The 22,266-nt window shown below is 37.1% G+C and overlaps 1 pseudogene; it reads left to right on the top strand.

The window, feature by feature from the left end:
- The first annotated feature begins 17,856 nt into the window (after window positions 1-17,856).
- On the top strand, window positions 17,857-18,317 carry LOC133055525 (histone chaperone ASF1B-like; annotated as a pseudogene).
- The last annotated feature ends 3,949 nt before the right edge of the window (window positions 18,318-22,266 follow it).

Below are 22,266 nucleotides of genomic sequence, written 5' to 3'. Positions count from 1 at the left end.
TGTCTCTCAGGTCTGCTGCAACCAAAGTCCCTGTCGCTACGTCAGGCCACTGTTGGCCTGTGCCTCTGAAGGAGACACTCAAACACTCAAGGCAGGTCTGGCTCAGTCTCTGTGGGGTCTCTGGGTCCTGGTGCACACAAGGTTTTGTATGAGCCCTCCGAGCATCTCTAGTGGGTTTGGTGTTTGATTCTAAACATGATTTTGCCCCTCCTACCATCTTGTTGAGGCCTCTCCTTTGCACTTGGACACAGCGCATCTTTTCTGGTGGGATCCAACATTGTCCTGTTGATGGTTGTTCAATAGTTAGTTGCAATTTTGGAGTTCTAACTGGAGAAGATGATTGCATGTCCTTCTACTCTACCATCTTGTGCCTCTATATTTAAAAGAGCATAAATAGCATATATTATCTATTAAGTGTATAATGAATTAGCATTTTGAACAACTCTACACCTACACATTTGATAACTCAGGTAAAATTAACCAATTACTTGAAAGATATAAATAATCAAAACTCATTCAAAGAGAAATCAATTATTGGATAGGTCTATTTCTAACAATAAGGTTATGAACTTCCAAGGAAGAAAGCACAAGACCCAAATAGTTGCACTTATGTATTCTATCAAGCTTTTAATGAAGCAATTATACCTTATAATGAAGAAATCTCTACAATCACATGCAGAAAATAGCAGAGGGAATGCTTTCTAACATATTCCATAAAGACTACTTTATCAAGTAAAGACTTTATAAGAAAGGAAGACTAAAGATCAATATCTCTCATGCACATAGATGTAAAAATCATCAACTAATTATTGGCAAATAAAATACAACAATGTACAAACAGAACTATTCTCTATAACCAAGAGGGATTTACTTCAAAAATGCAAGCTTTCTTTCAGCCTTCTACAATCAATTAATATAATTCATTACATTGACTGACAAAAGAATAAAAGTCATTTGATCATATTAATAGATAAAAGTATTCGACAAAATCCAATATTCATTTATGAGAAAAACTCTAAGCTAGCTAGGAACAAAGAAAATTTCTTCAACTTGATACAAAACATCTACAAATGTTCACCATTTATATCATGCTTAATGGTTAGAAATCAGATGCCTTCTCACTATCATCAAACTTGACAAAGCAAGAGTGCCTCGTCTCATCACTCACACTCAACATTTTACTGAAAGTCTTAGTAATGCAATAGGACAACAAACATAAATAAAAGATATACAGGAACTAAAAAGCAATTAAAATAGCAAGGTTACAATACACAAGTTAATATGTAGACTGAATTTGTTTTCCACATTCCAGGAATGAACAATTGGATTTTGAAATTAAAAACAAAGTACTAGTTACATTAGCACACAAAAAAATGAAGAAAATACTTAGCTGTAAATATGCAGCAGTCCCATATGAGGAAAACTATAAAGCTCTGATAAAAGATATCAAAGATTTAAAAGAGTAGACATATCATTGATATTCATCTATCATGGATGATAGAATGATTCAATATCATTAAAGAGTCAATTTCTTGCAACTTGACTTATACATTAACACAACCCCATTCAAAACACTGAATCATTCTGTTGCTATCAACAAACTGATTATAAGTTTTATATGAAAGACAAAAGAACTAGAATAGTCAACACAATACTTAAAAAAGAGATTAAGTTGTAAGATAGATACTACTTGACTTCAAGACTCATTGTAATGCTGCAATGCCCAAGACAGCATAGTATTGGTACTCGAATAGCTCAGAGGACAGAACAGAATTGAAAAATAGGCAAACAGAAATCTAGTCAACTGAGTTTTGTCTGACAAATGTGCAAGCACAAGACTTTTCCAGTGCTGCACTGCATCGTGACATTCTTCCAACCCAATCCTTTCCCATCTCCCTTCACAGGTTTCAAAACTGGGCTGTGTCTGAAGTTCTCTAGCTACAGTAGTTCCCTCACACTTTTATCCTTCACAGATATCCTTCCAATATGTCTCTTGTTTCTTGGCTTTTGCTTCCTTGAGGACCTGAACTGATGACAGTGCCTGCAATTGTGTTGTCTACTAGTAGATAATCATATATTTAACATACAATTAAATAAGTTTTTGATCTTGTAACCCTGCCTGAGAGAGAGTCAGTTATGCAAACATAAGGCCAGCAAGTTTCTGTTGTTGAAGACCAAACAAAAGATTAGCCAAACAGAACTAAATTTAATTTTCTCTTTGGTAGGATAGATTGGGTGCATATTTTTAGCAGTTATGTCTGCTAAACTAAAAGCAGTGTTGCTTTTTAGACCTGACTATCATTACTCAAGGAAAGGATGTGCTTGTTTATGTTCAAATAGTTGCCTGTAGAATATTCAGTGAACAGACTTTAGCCTTAAAGAGAGCAGTTATAGATACTTTATCAGCCTGTCATTGTCCCACATATGGCATTAATGATGACAACATCTGACTGATAGATATGTACTTTTATGCAAATATTATGTTTGCTGTTGTTACTCCCATTGCTGTTCGATCCATATGGTTATACAGAATCTGGGAAGGGATTGGCAGAGGATGAAATGTTTAGATAGCATCACTGACTCAGTGGACATGGACATGCATTTGAGCAAACTCAGGGAGATACTGGAGGACAGAGGAGCCAGGCACACTGCTGTTCATTGGGTTGCAAAGAGTCAGACATGACTTACCTACTGAACAACAGGAAATGGTTAGTGTGTGAGGTAATCCCTGAGAGACATGACATCCCCATTCTCAATTATCTGGAAGAATATGTCTTCTAACAGAGTGTGAGTTGGGAGTGTAGCCTTAGGCTGGAATGAGAAAAGAAATGTCATTGCCTCCTTACTTGGAAATGATTATGAAATTCTCTGATGGATTAAACTTGCCCCGGTCACATGGTGAAAATTATGATCTAGGTCAGTACATACTCAAAAAGGGACTCAGTAGTGGGACTTTGAGACTGGGAATTATGAAAGTTTCCTCATACTTGGTGTTAATATTGTTTTTAATTATTTCTAATATCATCATATATGGGCTCTAGAATATTAAAGAAAAATTTTTGATCATATTTTTTTCCTAACATGAGAGGAAATAATAGGTAGTATAATGTTTCATATCCAAGGCCTTGGAATAAAACCACCTGTTTTCAAATTCTTGCAACACTACTTTCTAGCTTTGTAAACTTTACCCGAGTTTTCATCTGCAAAATTAAGATAATAGAGGGATGTAGAAATAGCAATGACTATTACTGAAAAAGTGAAAGTTATTCACTCAGTCGTGTCCAACTGTTTGCAACCCCATGGACTGCCTGACAGGCTTCTTTGTCCATGGAATTCTCCAGGCAAGAATACTGGAGTGGTAGCCATTTTTTTTTCCAGGGAATCTTCCTGACCCAGGGATCAAATCAGGGTCTCCTGAACAGCAGGAAAATTCTTTACCATTTGAACTGTTATAGAAGCCCTATGTCTAACAATTTATTCAACCTGGTCACAGTACATTGCTACAGAAATGAGGGTCAAACTGATTTCATAAGTCAATTCAAAAGAGAAATATTTTTATTACTTAATAGGAAAATGTTACCCTACAAAATGACAACAACCACCTTGTGGACATGAGAGAAATTTCAAAGTTGTGAAATAAAGCTGAGAAATCCAACATAGTTATCAAGCTGCATCTAAAACCCATCTATCCTAAATGCTTTGTTAAATAACCTATGTTATTTAAGCAAATTTAGGCTGGGTCTCACTCATTTTTATGTAAAAATTCCTAATATTCTATTTCTTGAAAAATAAAAATTAAGTCAGATCAAAGGGGTTAGGCAAAGAGCAATAATAAAGGATTTTGAATATCCTGATGGCAAACTTAATAATTATTCAATGTAACCATGTGGGAATAAAAATTGAAGATATAAATAAGATTTTAGGCTTGTGTTCCTAATCTTTTTCACATCAATGCATAAACAGAAAATCATAATATTTCTTATAAAACTGAAGTAACAGGACAAGACATTTTGCCAACAGAAAGTTGGATGCTCCAGTTGCCCCAGTCAGCCCCTGACTGAACTCCCCTGCTGGAAGAAGTGGTTGCTATCTTCTTCACACCTATAAACCATTCATAACACACTTCTTTGAATGGCACAGAGTTCAATTCTAGAAAACTGTAAGAATGGAAAAGTTAACATAGAGGGAAAGGAAAACAAGCAAAAAGTTTCTGTCTTATGCATAAGGAAATTAAACACAATAAATTTTAAGATAAACATGACCCTATTATGAAATCTAAAATTTGTAGATAACTACTAAAAAAGACAACAGCTGGACTTCACAATTTTCAGTGCACTGAAGAATAATTAATAGAGGGAAGTGAGAATAAATAAAAATTGATTATTTCAAAGAAGAGGGAAGAAAACGAATGCAAAAAAAAAAAAGAGTACAATGAAAATGTAACAGCAAAAATAGTACTGAAATACATCAGTAATGAAAAGTTATCCTCCCCAATATTAAAAGGCTGAGATTTTTCACATTGACCATAAAAAATGCACTTACATAGAGAATTAAAACAAGAAAGAAGTAGTACATGTGTTTAATACGATTTTCAAAGGAAATGATAGCTCAAGCAAGCAAGAAATACATTCATAGAAGGTCAGAAATACATGATTGACTAATATGTTTTAATAAGCACAGAAAAAACAAACAAACAAACTTTAATTTAGTAGAGAATATGAGCACTTTTAATACAGACATTGAGTTCAGTTCAGTCGCTCAGTCGTGTCCAACTCTTGTGACCCCATGGACTGCAGCACGCCAGGCTTCCCTGTCCATCAACAAATCCCGGAGTTTACACAAACTCATGTCCGTTGAATTGACGATACCATCCAACCATCTAAACCTCTGTTTTCCCCTTCTCTTCCGGTCTTCAATCTTTCACTGCATCAGGGTCTTTTCAAATGAGTCAGCTCTTCGCATCAGGTGGCCAAAATATTGGAGTTTCAGCTTCAGCATTAAGTCCTTCCAATCAATATTCAGGACTGATTTCCTTTAGGATGGACTGGTTAATCGCCTTGCTGTCCGAGGGACTCTCAAGAGACTTCTTCAACATTACGGTTCAAAAGCAGCAATTCTTTGGCACTCAGCTTTCTTTATAGTCCAGCTCTCACAACCATGCATGACTACTGGAAAAACCAAAGCTTTGACTAGACTGAACACTGTTGGCAAAGTAATGTCTCTGCTTTTTAATAGACTGTTTAGGTAGGTCATAACTTTTCTGTCAAGGAGCAAGTGTCTTTTAATTTCATGGCTGCAGTCACAATCGGCAGTGATCTTGGAGGCAAGAAAATAGTCTCTCTGTTTCCATTGTTTCCCGATATATTTGCTATGAAGTGATGGGACCGGATGCCATGATTTTAGTTCTATGAATATTAAGTTTTAAGCCAACCTTTTCACTCTCCTCTTTTATTTTCATCAAAAAGCTCCTTTGTTCTTCACTTTCTGCCATAAGCGTGGTATGATCTGCATATCTGAGGTTATTGATATTTCTCCTGGCAATCTTGGTTCCAGATTGTTCTTCTTCCAGCCCAGCATTTCTCATGATGTACTCTGCATATAAGTTAAATAAGCAGGGTGACAATACACAGCCTGACATACTCCTTTCCTGATTTGGAACCAGTCTTGTTTCTCCAAGTCCAGTTCTAACTGTTGTTTCTTGACCTGCATACAGGTTTCTCAGGAGCCAGGTCAGGAGGTCTGGTATTACCATCTTTTGAAGAATTTTCCACAGTTTCTTGTGATCCACGCAGTCAAAAGCTTTAGCATAGTCAGTAAAGCCGAAGTAGATGTTTTTCTGGAACTCTTGCTTTTTTGATGATCCAATGGATGTTGGCAATTTGATCCCTGGTTCCTCCATCTTTTCTGAATCCAGATTGAACATCAGGAAGTTCATGGTTCATGTACTGTTGAAGCTTGGCTTGAAGAATTTTAGCGTTACTTTGCTAGTTTGTGAGATGAGTGAGTGCAATTGTGTGGTAGTTTGAGCATTCTTTGGCACTGCCTTTCTTTGGGATTGGAATGAAAACCGACCTTTTCCAGTCCTGTGGCTACTGCTGAGTTTTCCAATTTTGCTGGCATATTGAGTGCAGCACTTTCACAGCATCATCTTTTAGGATTTGAAATAGCTCAACTGGAATTCCATCACCTCCTCTAGCTTTGTTCACAGTGATGCTTCCTAAGGCCCACTTGACTTTACATTCCAGGATCTCTTGCTCTAGGTGAGTGATCACACCATGGTGATTATCTGGGTTGTGAAGATCTTTTTGTATAGTTCTTCTGTGTATTGTTGACACCTCTTCTTAATATCTTCTGCTTCTGTTAGGTCCATACCATTTCTCTCCTTTATTGTGCCCATCTTTGTATGAAATGTTCCCTTGGTATCTCTAATTTTCTTGAAGAGATCTCTAGTCTTTCCCATTCTATTGTTTTCCTCTATTTCTTTGCATTGATCACCGAGGAAGCCTTTCTTATCTCTCCTTGCTTTTCTTTGGAACTCTGAATTCAAATGGGGGTATATCTTTCTTTTTCTCCTTTGCCTTTAGCTTCTCTTCTTTGATTAGCTATTTGTAAGACCTCCTCAGACAACCATTTTGCCTTCTGGATGTTTTTTTTTTCCCCCTTGAGAGTGGTCTTGATCACTGCCTCCTGTACAGTGTCATGAACTTCCATTCATAGTTCTTCAGACACATAGTTTTATCAGATCTAATCCCTTGAATCTGTTTGTCATGTCCACTATATAATTGTAAGGGTTTTGATTCAGGTCGTACCTGAATGGTCTACTGGTTTTCCCTGCTTTCTTCAATTTAGGTCTGAATTTGGCAATAAAGAGTTCATGATCTGAGCCACAGTCCACTCCCAGTCTTGTTTTTGCTGACTGTATAGAGCTTCTCCATCTTTGGCTACAAAGAATATAATCAACTGATTTCAGTATTGACCATCTGGTGATGTCCATGTGTAGAGTCTTCCCTTGTATTGTTGGAAGAGAGTGTGTACTATTACCAGTGTGTTCTCTTGGCAAAATTATTAGTCTTTGCTCCACTTTATTCTGTACTCCAAGGCCAAATTTTCCTGTTGCTCCAGGTGTTTCTTTACTTCTTACTTCTGCATTCCAGTCCTTGATAACATAAGGGCATCTTCTTTGGGTGTTAGTTCTAGAAGGTCACTTAATACAGACATTGAACATTTGTTAATATTGATATCTTATAACCTAGGAATGATGAGTCAATAAACTCTGGAGACTGTGCTATATCCTCTGATAACAAACCAATAAAATTAAAAGTAATTAAATATCAGATCATTAAACTACAATCATACCATATTTAAAAGCTAAAAATATTGACATAAAGAAAATTAAAATAAACTTAGAACCAAATCACAATGAAATCATTATCTCTCAAACTATGAGAAACAGATAAATTGTTAGCTATGACTAAGCTGTAGCTCTTCTTATAAGCAGCAAATAATTAAAAATAAATAAACATTTAAATCAAGGAGCTAGAGAAAGATAAATAGATAAATTTGATTGGATGGAGAATAAAATAAACTGCCACCCAAACAGGCCAAAATCAAACTGCAATTCTTTGAAAATTAGAATAGAAGAGAGAAAATAAATCATGAAATAAACTAGTCAAAACAGAAACAAAGCAAAACAAGAAGACACAACAAAACTCAAAATTAAGTGCAAAATAAGGATATTAATTTAATCTATATGCACACTTGGTGTTTTAAAGTCATAGGAAAATTTCATGAAATAATTCAGGAACCTAAACTTGAAAATAAATTTTAAAAATACATTTTCAGATAAACATCAATGACCAAGTTAATCCAAGAGTATGAAATTGTTAAAATAAGCTCATAAGCAGAGGTTGTATAAATAGGCAAAATTTTACCCATGCTTATATACACACACAGACGAATTTTGTTAACACTTCAAAAAAGAAAAAAAAAATCCTTAATCCTTATTTTGAACAGTCCTTTCTGAAGAATAAATGCAGGAACAGCTACCAGATTCATTTATGCAGTTTACATAATTGTTCTACCAAAATTAGTGAAGGATTGTTCAAGAAAACCACATAGATCAGTCTCACAATATTAATGTAAATTCATATCATTCTTCTAATTTAGCTAATGAAATCCAGAACTATATAAGATAAAGAATGTTCCTTAGGGTTTGTCATAGAATTCAAGACTGGCTTATCAAGATACCTAATAAGGAACTCTACCACATTTACAGGTTAAAAAAGGAATATCAGCATAATTGTCCCTGAGGCAAGACAAGTATTTTCTAAATTTACAGAGGTAATGACTGTGCTTTTACTATAACAGGATTACAGAGGGAAAATTCAATTTTTTTTTTTTTTGTATTTTTATGATGCCATGTACCATATTGCACTTGTATCACACACTAATGTGAATCTGTGACTCTCCAAATTCTCTACACTTTGTTCTTTTAATCATGGAATTTTATCTTCCTTTCCATCTCTGCCATGTCTGCCTTATTCTGACCTCTGTCATAATTGACTTACCAGACCTCTGAGCCACCTGTGGGTAACTGATTCAGTGCACACAAGAGTCCAGGTTCTAAGACTATTTCAGGAATGCATCTAGAATGTAATACAAGATCAAACTACAAAATATGTTCACATTTTCTTTACTTATAAAAATACTTCCACTAAAATGAATTATAATTAATTAGAAACAGCATTGTATTAATTCTATACATTATAATATGTAAATTATCTACAATATAGTCAAATATTCTTTATTTTGAACCAACTTATATAACTATAGAGCTACTATATGGGTTTGTTTGGTTTTTTTTTTTTTTTTTTAATGAATTCAAGTTTGTTTACTTAGAGAATATTTAGTATGTATTCTGGAGGAAATTTTGATATATACCTGATGTATGCAATTTTCAGATGTAAAACATGATTCACAATTTTGAAAGGTAATATTACTTTTATAATTACTATAGTTGCAATTATATTTACAATAATTATTGAAATATTGGTTATATTTACTGTGTTGTACAATATGTTCTTGTAGCTTATATCCTTCACAAATAGTAGTTTTTACCTCTTAATTCCCTACACCATCCTGTCCCTCCCCACTTCCCATTCCACACTGATAAACACAAATTTGTATATATGTAATATTATTTCCTTTTTGTTATTTACATTAGTTTGTTGTGCTTTTTAGATTTCACACATAAATGATAGTATGTCTTTCCCTCTCTGACTTATTTCACTTAGTATGTGCTTAGTCATGTCTGATTCTTTGCAGCGCCATGGACTATAGCCTGCCAGGCTCCTCTGTCCACAGACGTTTCAGGGCAGGAATACTTGGAGTGGGTTCCCATTTCCTTCCACAGGGGATGTTTTCAGCTGAAGGATCCAACCCGTGTCTCTTGGATCTCCTGCATTGGCAGGTAGATTCTTTACCACAGTGCCACCTGGGAAGACCTTCACTTAGCATATGATATGTGCTAGTGGAGGTGATGGAATCCCAGTTGAGCCATTTCAAATCCTAAAAGATGATGCTGTGAAAGTGCTACACTCAATATGCCTGCAAATTTGGAAAACAACAGTGCCCACGGGGCTGGAAAAGGTGCGTTTTCATTCCAATCCCAAAGAAGGGCAATCCCAAAGAATGCTCAAACTACTGCACAATTGCACTCATCTCACACACTAGTAAAGTAATGCTCAAAATTCTCCAAGCCAGGCTTCAGCAATGAGTGAACCATGAACTTCCAGATGTTCAAGCTGGTTTTAGAAAAGGCAGAGGAATCAGAAATTAAATTGCCAACATTCGCTGGATCATTGAAAAAACAAGAGAGTTCCAGAAAAACATCTATTTCCTCTTTATTGACTATGCCAATGCCTTTGACTGTGTGGATCACAATAAACTGTATAAAATTCTGAAAGGGATGGGAATACCAGACCACCAGACCTGCCTCTTGATAAATCTGTGTGCAGGTCAGGAAGCAACCACTAGAACTGGACATGGAACAACAGACTGGTTCCAAATAGGAAAAGGCTGTATATTGTCACCCTGCTTATTTAATTTATATGCAGAGTACATCATGAGAAACTCTGGGCTGGATGAAGCACAAGCTGAAATCAAGATTGCTGGGAGAAATATCAATAACCTCAGATATGCCGATGACACCACGCTTATGGCAGAAAGTGAAGAAGAACTAAAGAGCCTCTTGATGAAAGTGAAAGAGGAGAGTGAAAATGTTGGCTTAAAGCTCAACATTCAGAAAACTAAGATCATGGCACCTGGTCCCATCACTTCATGGCAAATAGATGGGGAAACAGTGGAAACAGTGGCTGATTTTATTTTTTTGGACTCCAAAATCACTGCAGATGATAATTGCAGCCATGAAATTAAAAGACACTTACTCCTTGGAAGGAAAGTTATGACCAACCTAGACAGCATATTAAAAAGCAGAGATATTGCTTGGTCAACAAAGGTCCATCTAGTGAAGGCTATGGTTTTTCCAGTAGTCATGTATGGATGTGAGAGTTGGACTATAAAGAAAGCTGAGTGCAGAAGAATTGATGCTTTTCAACTGTGGTGTTGGACAAAACTCTTGAAAGTCCCTTGGACTGCAAGGAGATCCAACCAGTCCATCCTAAAGGAAATCAGTCCTGGGTGTTCATTGGAAGGACTGATGTTGAAGCTGAAACTCCAATATTTTGGCCATGTGATCCGAAGAGCTGAATCATTTGAAAAGATCCTGATGTTAGGAAAGATTGAAGGCAGGACGATGTCCTTGAAGGGGATGACAGAGGATGAGATGGTTAGATGGCATCACCAACTCAGTGAACATGAGTTAGGGTAAACTCTGGGAGTTGATGATGGACAAGGATGCCTGATGTGCTGCGGTTCATGGGGTCACAAAGAGTTGGACATGACTGAGCAACTGAACTGAACTGAAGCTATGCTAAGGTGCTTCAGTCATGTGTGACTCTTGGGGACCCCATGGATCATAGCCTGCCAGGCTCCTCTGTCCATGGTATTCTCTAGGCAACAAACTGGAGTGGGTTGCCATTTCCTTCTCCAGGTATCTTCCTGACCAAGGGATCAAACCCGCATCTCTTGCATCTCCTGAATTGGCAGGTGTGTTTTTCACCACTAACCCCACCTGGAAAGCCCTCACTTAGCATAATGCCCTCCAAATCCATCACATTGTTGCAAACGGCAAAATTTCATTCTTGTTTGTGGTGGAGTAATATTCCATAATACATATACATATACATATATATATATATATATATATATATGTATATACCACATCTTCTTCATTCACCTGTTGATAGACATTTGGTTTGCTTCCTTGTCTGCAGTCCATGAGGCTGCAAAGAATGAAACACGACTGAGCACATACTAAGTGAAATAAGTCAGAGAGGGAAAGACATAATATCATTATAAATAATGCTGCTAGGAACATTGAGGTACATTCATCTTTTTGAATTAGTGTTTTGCAGGTTATTTTTTTAAAGATATATACCTAGGAGTGGAATTTCTCAGTCTTATGGTAGTTCTATTTTAAGTTTTCTGAGAAATTCATAGTTTCCCAAAGTGGATGCAACAATTTACAGCCCCACCAACAGCATGTGAGGGTTTGTTTTTCTCTACATCCTCGCTGACATTTGTTATTTTTTTGTTAATTTTTATAATGGCCATTCTAACAGATCTGAGGTGATATATAATTATAGTTTCTATTTGCACCCCTCTGGAGACTGATGATGCTAAAAGTCTTTCCATGTTCTTGTTGTATATCTATATGTCTGCTTTGGGGAAAAAAAAATGTCTGTCCAGGTCTTTTGCCTATTTTTAAATTGGGTTGTCTTTTTGATGTTGAGTTGTATGAATTGTTTATGTACTTAGTATATTAACCAAATCCTTATCTGTTATATCACTTGCAAATATTTTCTAACATTAAACATTAAGTAGGGTTTTTGTTTCATTGACACGTTCTTTGGGTGTGCAACAACTTTTAAGTTTAATTTGACCACACGTTTGTTTTTGCTTTTCTTTGCTTTGTGAGATAGACTCAAAAGCATGTTGCTAATATTTATGTCAAAGAATGTTGAGCATATGTTTTCTTCTGGGAGTCTTATAGTTTTCCATCCTGGATTTAGGTCTTTAATCCATTTTGAGTTTATTTTCATATGTGGTGTTTGAGAATGCTCTTATCTTATTTCTTTACATGTAGCAATCCAGTTTCCCAAGCACCACTTATTGAAGATAATGTATTTTATTATAGATTAATTGACCAGTATTGCCTGGGTTTATTTCTGGACCTTTTACTCTAACCCATTGACCTGTGTGTCTGCTTTGTGCCAGTACCTTACCCACTTGATTCCTGTAGTTTTGTACTATAGTTTTTTTGTTTTTTTTTTTGTTTGTTTGTTTTTTTTTTTTTTTTTGTAGTATAGTTTAAAGTCAAGGACTATGATTTATCCAGCTTAGTTTTTTTCTCATGATTGTTTTGGCTTTTCGGGGTCTCATACTTTTCATGCAAATTTTAAAATTACCTGTTCTAGTTCTGCAAGAAACACCATTGGTATTTTGATATGTTTCACATTGAATCTGTAGATTCCCTTGGGTTGTTTTAACAGTATTAATTGTTCTAACACATGAACATGGTGCATCTTTCCAACTGTATGTATCATCTTCAGTTCCTTTCACTGATATCTTAAAATTTTCTGAGCACAGCTCTTTTACCTCTTTATGTAGTTTCATTAATAGGTATTTTATTCTTTTTGATGCAATTGTAAATAAAATTGGTTCCTTAAATTCTATTTCTTAATGTATAGAAATGAAGAGATTTCTCTGCCTTTTTTTGGTGGTAGCTTTAAGATTTTCCATATATTGTATCATGTTATCTGAAAACAATTTTTACTTTTTACTTTCCAATTTGGACTCTACTTCTTTTTCTTCTCTGATTGCTGTGACTAGGACTTCCACTATTACATTGCTTAATGTGGATATAGATGATTTTACTATTTTTATCTTTTACCATTCTATCAGCTTTGTGGATAAATGACTTAATACATTATAAATGTCGTTAATACTTTTACTGTATATTTGCCTTTACCAATGAACTTTTTCATTTAATCATTTTAATTTTACTAGTTCTGGCTTTTTTTTTCCCCCCAAGTGGAGAAGTTCCTTTTACATTTCTTCTGAAGTTGGTTTGGTAGTGCTGAACTCTCTTAGCTTTTGCTCATAAGCTTTTAAAGTCTTTTAAATGTGAATGAGAGCCCTGTTCAGTAGTTTAGTCTTGGTTGAGGGTTTTCTGTTTCATCATTTTAAATACATCATCCCACTCCTTTTGGCTTCTATGGTTTCTGCTGAAAAGTCAGCCTTATGGGAATTCCTTTGTATGTTACTTGTTGCTTTTCCTTTGCTACTTTTAATATTCTCTATCTTTAATTTTTGCCTTTTTAGTTATGATGTCTCTTGCTCCAGTTCTCTTTGGGTTGATTCTAAACTGGATTCTCTGCACTTCCTGGACTTGTATATCTATTTCCTTTCCCACGTTAAGAAAGTTTTCAACTATTATGTCTTCAACTATGTTCTCAGCCTCTTTCTCTCTATATTCTCCTTCTGTCTATATATAGTCTATATTCTATATATTCTGTCAGTCTATATTCTCTTCTGATGTTATTTCAGAGGTCTCTTAAGCAGTCCTCCTTTCTTTCTTTTCTCTTTCTTTTCTTCTGTTCAGCCTCGGTGATTTCCACTGCTCTGTTTTTCAGCTTATCCATCTGTTCCTTTGTTTCATTTAGCCTGCTTTTATTCCTTCTAGAATGTTTTTCATTTCAACTTTTGTATTCTTCATCTCTTTTTGGTTGCTCTTTATACTGTCTCTTTGTTAAAAACTTCTAACTTCTCACTCTGTGCATCTATTCTTCTTCCTAGTTCTTTGATTATTTTTATAGTCACTATCCTGAACTCTTTCTTGGGTAGGCTGCCTATATCCACTTCACTTAGTCCTTCCTCTGTTGTTTTATTTTGCTCCCTTTTTTGGAACATATTTCTCTGACACCTTATTTTTCCTGATTTGCTGTATTTATTTTTATCTACTTGGTAGGTTCGTTATAATTCTAAACCTTGGAGAAATGCATTTTCTTAGATTTGTTCTATACGTCCTGGCAGCACATTTTCTTCTTGTCCCCAGAGTTGTATGTTATAGAATTACTTCTTCAAGAGTTGTGTGGTTTTTCAGGTTGGTGGGATAATTATATAGGCAGCCTGGTAGGATTAGTTGACAACTGGTCCAGTTGGTTGCTAGGTCCTGTCTTATGTGAAGATTGCCGGTGACTGGTTGTCAACACTAGGTCACAAAATACCAGATTTCAGAATGCCAAGGACCCAAGGGCTAGTGATGGTTTATTGGTTGGTAGAGACTAGTCCAGGAGACCCCAGGGCTCTTGGAGTCTGGTTAAAGGGCACAGATGTCCTAGAACTGATGTTGGATCACTGGTAAATGGTGTTTCCTCCTGATAATGTTGGCCTGGGTTTTCTTGAAGGGAGTCTTAAGGCAGCTAGATGGCTCGAATGTGAGACAATTAGTTGCTTGGCCTGAGGCATCCCAGCAATGGTGACTACAAACCATTGGATCATGGCTGGACTGAGTCCTGGATTAACGAATTAGAGGAAAGATTCCAAAATAACACTTGCATCACCAGTGTCCACAAGGTAGAAGGAGCTCCCTTAAGTGGCTTCCACTAGTGTCTATGTCCCCAGGGTAAGTTGCAGTCACTTCCTGCCTCTCCAGGAGAATCTTCAGCATCAGCAGGTTGGTCTGAACTAAGCATCTAGCAAATGATGGCTTCTTCCCTGAGCTCTGTAGCCAGAGCATATGAGATTTTGTAGGTGTTATTCAAGAGGGACATCACTATTTCCTCTCACACTCTGGAACTCCCCAAAGTAAGCCCCAGTGGCCTTTGCAAACAAAAGCTCCAGGGATTCATCTTCCTGTTGTAGTACTCCCATGCTAGAGAACCCACATGGGTCTTGGGCCTCTCACTCCTTTGGGTGAACCTCTGTAGTATAATTATTCTCTTCTTTGTGGGCAATCCACTTGAAGGTATTGCACTTGACTATATTGCAACTCTGTCCCTCCTACCCATCTCATTGTGATGTATTTTTAATAGTTTTAGTTGTGAAGGATCTTTTCTAGTAGGTCTGGTCTTTCTTCATTGATGGCTGTTTTCCAAATAATTGTGAATTTGATATGCTTATAAGAGAGAGTGAGCTCAGGGTCTTTCTACTATTCCATCTTGCCAACTCTTAATTGAATTTCATATTTAAGAATTAATAATCACATAGTTAATAATTTCAGCATAAAATTTAAACCAGCCTTTTTTGGAAGCAATCTATCTAACAAATTACGACAGAAAAATAATGATTCCTATTTCTCTCACTGCATTCCCACTATGGAAATGTATTCAGACTCAAGAAACAGAGCAATTTATGTAGTTGAATTTGCAGGGAGAAGGTGCAACAGTGCCTAAAGCCATAATTTGTAACAGCATACTGAAAAATATTCATCAACCACAGATGGAGCTCAAATTATCTGCAATACATAACTGGGAATACCTGTAAGTTAGAGGTAGTTCAGAAGGTAATAAAGTCGGTTGACAGATTCTTCACCAAATGTTCCTTCTGGAGACCTGTCTAATACCTTCAAAGGGAAAATCATCCTGTTGCTAGATTTGGCATTTTGCTCCAGAGACAGCCTCCTGGTGTATTTGCTTGTACTGATAGTAATTTAAAAGTGACCACACATTTTCCAGAACAATATAGGTTTGCTTATAATGCTATTTATGATCCAATATAGATTTTCCTTTTTTCTCTAAGTGGTAAAGAAGAATAAACATCCATGGATAAAAATTTGTTCACTTTTTGTTGGTTTACATTGAAGAGTTTTTTTTGTTTGAAAATACACTAAAACCCATTTACAGATTTAAACTGAAAGAGTAATATAAGCCTAATAAATCACTTTTAAAGTATAATTATTACATATCAATGAAAAATTAATTTAAAAATCATAAGACCTTGTCTACTAACCAAAGCTCTAGCCGGGAGATACTGGTAAAAATGATAAAGAGGTGATTATATTTATTCTACTTTTTCATAACCATAACAGTATGGGTTATGTATTCATCTCAGATCTTTAGAAAACTTATGGTGAATTTCAAACAGATTAACATATATATATATATATATAAATGAATATACAATTGACTCTAAAGCTGAATGGGTCCACTAATATGTGATTTTTCAAAATCATAAATGCTATAGTACTACACAATCTGTAGTGGTTTGTATACATGTATGTGGTACCACAGATGCAGAGGAATTGCATATGTGAAGGGCTGACTATAATATACACACAGATTTTCATCTGTGAGGAGGGTCAGTTCCTCTAACCTCTACATGACTCTTGAACAAGAGTCAACTGTATTAAATGAATCAATTAATAAATATATGACATGCAGATAGATGGTCTCAAAGAACGAGAACAAAAAATAAGTGAAAAACAATAGATTACATATCCTTAAGACTGTCTTAAAAAAAAAAAATAGATCTCTAAGTGTGATCACTGGAAAAATAGCATAAGTACCAATTGGAAAACTGCTAGGAATGCAAATTCTTGGGATCCTCATCAAACTTGCTGAATCTAGAACTCCAAGTTTGTGAACCTATAATCTGTGTTTTAAAATGTGTTCAGGGGTTTCTGGTGCATGGTAAAGGTTAAGAAGCATTTTCCTAAGATCCACCATCTGTGGATCCTAATACTCATATGAAGTAGAATTCCTGATTCCTCATGAAAATCCTGTCCTTGCAGAAACCTTAAATCTCCATTTTCCTCTATCACGTCTTTGTACCTTTCTGACATCAGTCATCATGCTTGTATCCAACTCATTAATAGTTGAATATGCCTAATAAATTACCTACAAACATGAAGCTTGATCTCACTTTATACCTCCAGCCACACTAAGGTCAAGTGGGCTTTTAGTGCTGCTTCAAAATCTTATGTCATAACCAGGACAATTCACTCTTCTATACCCCTAGACTATCCCATGCCATCTCCTCATTCTATTCCAGATCTCTTCCCTCAATCTCATTCAAATTGGATAATCATGCTTCCTATTTATGGGGAAAACAGAAAATATCAGAATAGGATTTGCACTTGAGGATACCATCATTTTTAACAACTTGCATCCTTCTCATTTACTCTGCTGTCTCTACTGTCCAAGTGAAAGTTCTAGGTGTGCCTCTATCAAGGAGGGAGTCACATCTTCTTTTATTTCATCAAGGAGAGAAGTTTTTTTTTTTAAAAAAAGAAAGCAACCCTTTCTAGCATCATTTTATTTTCCTCTTTACAGAACATTTTTATAAGCATATAAACACCTTTTTTTTTTTTTTTTCAATTAAAAAACCCTCTCTTGACCCACAAGATTTGTTACTACGTCCTCAAATCTTTATTGTCATCTTTTCTCTCTTTGTTTTCTGCTCCAAGCACATTATCTCTTTTGTGGTTCCTCAAGTACTCCAGATATGTGCCTGTGTGCTAAGCCACTTCCCTCGTGACTCTTTGCAACTCTATGAACCATGGCGTGCCAGTCTCCTCTGTCCATGGGATTCTCCAGGTAAGAATACTGGAGTGGAATTTCAGATCGCGGTCAGAGAAGGTGGGAGCTGATTTGGACAAAGCTACTCCGCTGCCCTGACAAGACCCAGCTGCCGGCTCAGCCCCAGCTCTGGCCTCAGCCGCTACCCTGCGAGGCGATGGCTAAGGTGTCAGTATTGAACATGGCGGTGCTGGAAAATCCGACCCTTTTCCACAGCCCTTTCTGGTTTGAGATCAGCTTCGAGTGCAATGAGGCCCTGGCAGACGACCTGGAGTTTATATTACATCGTTTATATTATATCGTTTATATTGGCTCAGCCGAGAGCGAGATTGATCAAATCCTAGACTCGGTGCTGGTCGGCCCTGTCCCCGCAGGGAGACACGTGTTCATCTTTCAGGCAGATGCCCCCAACCCATCCCTCATCCTCGAGACTGATGCCCTGGGGGTGACCATGGCCTGAGGGCATCACCTGCAGCTACCACAGACAGGAGTTCATCTGAGTCGGCTACAACGTCAACAGTGGGTACCTCAGCCGAGCTGTGCAAGAACCCGCCCGTGAAGCCACACTTCTCTCAGCTCCAGTGGAACATCTTGGCCTCAAATCCCCGGGTGATTTAACTGTTCTTAACAATTTAACTATTCTTAGATTCTAAAACCAAGTGGAATCTAAATGTTTCCCCATAACACAATGCAATTATTCCTTGTACAATCTGAAAAAAATTGCTCACTCACTCCACCAAGGAAGCTACAAAACTCTGTATATCATTTATTTAGTTTTGGTTGAAGGTTGAGTCCACTTTTAACTGAGTCACACCTTGATATCTTTAAATCTTGATACATAATGTTAATCTTTATTAAAACATTTTATTTCCACTGATAAGGCAATCAAATAGAGGATGGAAATGACTACTGAATGTGTACATTGATTATTTATATAAAAATAAATAAATAAACTACTATAACTATTACATTCTTTGTTTCATATTTTCTACCTGGTATTTATATCCACTTTTTCCATTATTCATTTCATATTCCTTTTACCCTGAGCAAGTAAGTTTCCTGTTTGTGATTCTTTGCATTGTTGGGTGTCCAACAATTCATCCTGATGCTATGGGGTCATAGTGGTCCCACCTGCCCTTAGTTGTAATCATTTTCCATTAACTTTTATTACAGGATATGGGAATCATAAGAGGTGACTTGTGGGTTATCCTTTATTCCTGACATAAATCACCATGCTACCATGGTGTACTAGCAGCTGAATTTCTCTTTGAAAGTAATAGATGATAAGTAATTTCTGTTTTGCCTGTTGCTTACTGAAATGGAATGTCTTATTTCCATGTCCCTCACTGAAAGCATTCTTTACAGTAAAACAAAGACTTGGATATCTGCAGAAACCAGTCATGAACATGGAAAATAAAATCTCTGATGTTTGGTCATTGGGGATAATGATGGAAAAATTTTATTCCACTTTATCTCTTTGAGTCCTGAATATATGACCGCTTCTTATGAGTTAAAGGGGACCATATATTGGTTGTTGGTTTAGAATATATACATGTGCCAGATTACCTTATCCCAACCCTAGATTATATTGCTGTCTACTTGCACAATACATGAATTTCTGAAGGACCATTCATTATTCTATTGGGACAGCTATGTCAGTGTAGGGCTGAATATGGAAAGACCAGCCAATTCCACAAGCATGTATTCATTGTTAAGTTTTATTTTTCACAAAATGAGTCCCCTTGTCAGAAGCAATGCAGTATGGAATATTATATGGCTGAATTGATCATTCTGTCACTACATGAATAATGGTGTGAGCAGAAGCATTGCAGTCAGGACATTCACATACATGAAAACTGCTTCTTCTATGGTGGGCAACCTGTCTAGGTAGCAAGAAGAAGCCCTAAGAGGAGGATGCAGTATTGGAGGCTCAGTGTGACCCTGAGGGTGCACACTGCTACCAACTTGCTGTTGGCAAGTCACACACTCAGCAGTAGGTATTGTTTAGTGAGTCCATGTATAACTTAGTCCTTGCTGTTACAGCCACTCTGTTCAGAAACCAATTCTGAGAAGACAAAATGGTTGGGAAAAGGTTGAATGAACAGAACATTATTTATTCATCCAAATTATAAGACTTTCTGCTGAAATTTCTCCTTGGTTGACATTTATTTTGGACATACATATCCTTACATTCTGTGCCAATTTAGAGAAGTTTAACCATACTTTTATTTAGCAAAAGTCATTGTCTCTGGTTTCCTAATTGCATCCTTTCTGAGTAACCCACTTTTCAACCAAACAATTTACCACTGCTTATCAATCAATGCACAGTCTCTCAATGTATTTATCAATCCCTCCTTCCATTCAGGAAAAATTAACAATCTAATGTTCAGCTCAAAATTCTTCTTTCTTCAGTTCCTTTACTTTTATGGAGTGTGGTAATGCAGCCATCCACTTCACCTAGAACGAGTTTATCTTCAAAACTATATGCAAAGTATGCTTATCTTTTATTTCTACCAAGTCAACTGTCATAGGAAACTCCAGAAGAAGATATAGGTGTAGAATGAGCAATAAGAGGAAATGTAATAACAGTAAGTTCCATAGCATTTGGTTACTTGATCTCATGATGCATGTATGCCACTAGAACATGACTGAGCCTACAATTACACATACCACACCTATTTGGAGTGCTGCATGCATGCCCAAATTCATGGCACACGGGGTCCACCATGAGATGAAGTCGTCAAGACTTACGGGTTATTCCACAAGCTTCTCATTGGTGGACCACAGAAATGTGGGTTTCTAGATACCAGTAATAGCTGAGAGCCAGTATTTAGTCACCTCCACAAAGTTTGATTATGGCCCTTTGACCTAATGCTGAGTCACTCTGATAAATGGCTACAGATTCTGATACTTTTGGATTAAAGCTAAAATTTCACAATATAAACATTTTGTAATATAGCTTGAGAATTCCTCAAGAATCAGCTAGCCAAAATCAGTAACTTCTGCTGGTCAGACTATTCTGATTACTGCTTCTAGTCTGCCTAGAATATGCATATTAAGATATCTCTCTACATCTTGTCTCTGACAATTAAATATCACAGCTTGGTCATTAATACCCCAAAATACCATCTTCTCCAGTGAACTATGAGAACTCTGTGGACTGGATATGCTTATCCCAGTGCCTTTTCTGACTGAGCAGAGACTAACCACCACAGAGCTTTTCAACAATGCCAGGCTCCTGTCACAAATTTTCTGGTCTTGTAGTATTCGCATAGCTTTGACAAAGGTAATATGCTCTGGATACTCTCCTATGACTAGTTAGGAAATGAATGAGCACTTTTCACATGATAAATCTGCTCTAAATTTAGCATGCCAAACTGCCTGTTCCTTTGGGTATCTCCTTTCACAGGAAGTTCTGCCATTTCCAATTTATGCAGTGCAGGTGTCCTTTGAGTCCACGTTTCTTTCTTCTTTTCTTTTAGTGGAGTGTGGTTTACAATGTTGTTTATTTCTACTATACAGAAAAAGTGCTTCAGCCACATGTATCCATATATCCCCTCTTCCATGGATTTCCTTCCCTTTTAGGTCACCACAGAGCATTGAATAGAGTTCCTTGCGCTATTCAGTAGGTTCTCATTAGTTATCTACTTTTATCTATACATGTGCTATGCTTAGTTGCTCAGCCATGTCCGACTCTGTGATGCTATGGACTGTAACCTGCTAGGCTCCTCTGTCCATGTGGATTCACCAGGCAAAAATACTGAAGTGAAATAGCAAGATGGTGGAGGAGTAGGTGGGTGTGGAGTATATCTCTCTCCATGGATATATCCGGAATACACCTTCAGACACAGAAGTGTAGGCAGAACACCATCCAAGAGCAGACAGAAGTACCTGACCAGAGGAAAAGAATATATAGAATCATGCAAAACTTGTTAGGATGAAGCAACTAGGGGGGTAAATAGGAGTGTTAGTAGGACTGGACCTGCCTTTGGTGGGTGGCGGTACTGAAGCAGGAGTCCGATCTCCACACCGGGGCAATTGTCTGAGTCAGAGGAGAAATATTTAAGGCTGAAAGTGAAAAAGCTGACCTGTGGCAGCCTAAATGGAATGAGAATCAGTCTTTGCCACATCCATACATACCCTGGACAGGGAATGAAGGTCCCCTAGAAGGTGCAGTGGCTGGAGGCTGGAGTTTAGGAATTGTGGAGCAATCCAAGGGTGAGGGCTGCTGTTGACTGTGGAGATACGGATCGAAGGGATGTGAGGGAGGAGATTGTGGTCGGAAATGTCTGTGGAGGAAAGCTAGGCAGCCATGGAAGCAAGGCAATGCTGCTGAGTCATGCGTAAGGGGTGGAACGATCACCATAGCCTCTCTCTCCCCACATGCCAGCGTGGGCAGCTGAACAATAGAGAGGTTGGCTCATCAAATACCTGATACACTGAATTACAGAGTAGACCCCACCCAGGGTGCCCCTTTAAGTGCTTGAGGTGCTGATCTACAGAGTAGGATCCCAGCCAGGGGGCCCCTCTATGTGCCTGATGTGCCAAACCATAGAGAAGGACCCTA

Source organism: Dama dama, chromosome 5 (assembly GCF_033118175.1).
Source record: "Dama dama isolate Ldn47 chromosome 5, ASM3311817v1, whole genome shotgun sequence".
Classification (NCBI taxonomy): Eukaryota; Metazoa; Chordata; class Mammalia; order Artiodactyla; family Cervidae; genus Dama; species Dama dama.
The sequence above is the reverse complement of the archived record's forward strand: the minus strand, read 5'-3'. Positions and strand labels throughout refer to the sequence as shown.